Here is a 2,218-nt window from a genome sequence, read left to right as displayed (position 1 = left end):
TTTTTTAAAACTTCCATTTGCAATATTTCCATGTTAGTTTATGAAGTTGTTTTGGGGTTTTTTTTAAAGTCCTGGCAGAAAGAATTCCAGCATTTTAGTGGGCAAAATATGTACATTTTGTATGCAATTTCTCCCAAATATACACATTTTTGCAAGCAATTTCCCCTAATATTTTGCCTTTTGTTTATTTTCATGGCTACATACACACTGTCCCTCAATATATGCATGCTATTAGTTGGAAAATAGCATCATAAAATGCAAATTTCAAACGGTAGCTTGAATTTTGGGTTGTGTATTGTTTCAGGAAGCATCAATTAGTTAGGTTCACATTAAAATGCAAACAGGAGGGAATTTCTTCCCCATTCCTATTCTACAGAATATGAAGTTTTTTTGTGAAGGTGAATGAGTTCACCATTTTCTTAATGAATGAATGGAGGGAGAAGGAAGGAAAGGGTGGTTAGGCTTATTTACAACCCTGGAATCTCCACGAGGTGACATCCACCTGAAACAGAGACTTCCAGGAATTTTCGTTTCCCCAAGGCATGGATGGTACCCACAAAAGCTGTGATCTTATTTTTATAAGATATCCAGTAAGTAAAAAAAGGTCAAAGTTCTGTAGAATGACTGCAAACAGATCACATTGGGTGGCGAACTTTCTGAATTAGCTACTGGATGCAGTCTTTTCCATGTGGTTAATTTCAATGATTTTGGCTCAAGACTTAAGAGGAATGCGTAGAGGATAGGGATTGGGAAAGTATTTTTCAGCCCAGGGGTAACATCTCTTTGTGGGTAACCATCTGGGCCTGCAGGCCAGCCATGGGCAGGAACAGAGGAAAAGCTGGAGAGATCAATGTTTGTGCAACAGGGTAGATTCCATTCATGCCAAAGCTACAGGTTTTCAGTCCCACATCTCTTTGTATCCTCCATCTAGGCAAGAGCTTAGCAAGCAAGAGGCTTGGTAAGTATTCAGGGACACAGTCCAGCCAGGCAAGCAAGGGTATGAAGCAGAACTAATGAGGGATGTGACCTGGAGAAGGAGCGTGAGCTGGTGAGAGTCCCAGATACAAAAGCCTAGAAGGTTGCGTTCTGCCCCCAGGGTTGAAGTTCCCCATCCCTTAGAGAATATACCCATCAAAAAGCATTGTTGCAACATTGTTGTCTCTTGTCACAAAGAACAGAATAGTAAGAGGAAATTACCGACTCCCTCCAAATACAGCTAAGTCCTGTGTCAACACAGTATATTAGTGTGATGCCACATCAAAAGTTCTTAGAAAGATGTGGGTTGGTGGTGCTCTCAGGTTTCCCTGGGCTTTGTTGATGGTGGAAAGAAGAAGAGAGCTGATATAAAGTATGAAAAGGTAATGTTGGGGTAGGCATCCGTCTTTGAAGATCCTGTGTCCCTACTCCAAAATGGGTTTACTGTTCATAGTTATAGGATGCATTTGGTACCCATTTAGCATGCTGACACTCCAAGAAAGGAGACATAATGTCTGTCTTTAATAGGCCAGCCTCCAGTGTTCTTCATGTTTTAGAGCTAGGAATGTTTGACTTTTGCAATGTTTGTGTTTGGCATTGACTGAAAGAAAACTCAAATGTCACCACCAGCCATCTTCAGGAAGCTGTTTCTGCTCATGGTACTGGGAAGTGGGAATGTTTTGATTCTGCACACTCTAACTTAGTTGGCACCAACCTGGTGTCCTCCATATGTTGTTGGACTACAACTTCCATAAGCCCCAGACAGCATGGCCAATGAACTTATGGGAATTGTAGTACAAGAATATATGGAGTGTCCCAGGGTGTGGAAAGCTGATCTCATAGTCAACTCTAAAAGGGCATAAAGAAAAATGGGTTAGCAGGTCTTCCATAATACTGTGCAGAATCCATGTTGGACAGGCAAAGCAGGAAGTGTTAGCAAATCCAACTTCCTATGTAATGTATCAATGGGAATCTAGGCATCTTCCTTGTCATAACATTAGTGAGTTGTCCATGTGTCTGAAAAATACCCATTTCCTGGTTGGTTGCTTTGCTGTGACATAACTCTCCAAGACCCACTATGAGAGTCACAAGCAAAATCAGAACTACTAATTAACGCCTAATTGAGCTGATGCTGGCATTTCTGGAAGCCTTGGTACATAGTCCAAGGATAAAAAAACATAAAACTCTTATCTTTCCAAGGAGTCTGTGCTGTGCTTATTCTTTGAAACAAAAAGGGAATTGA

The sequence above is a fragment of the Podarcis pityusensis genome (assembly GCF_964106645.2).
Source record: "Podarcis pityusensis genome assembly, chromosome: 8".
Taxonomy (NCBI): Eukaryota; Metazoa; Chordata; class Lepidosauria; order Squamata; family Lacertidae; genus Podarcis; species Podarcis pityusensis.
This window is presented reverse-complemented; position numbering follows the sequence as displayed.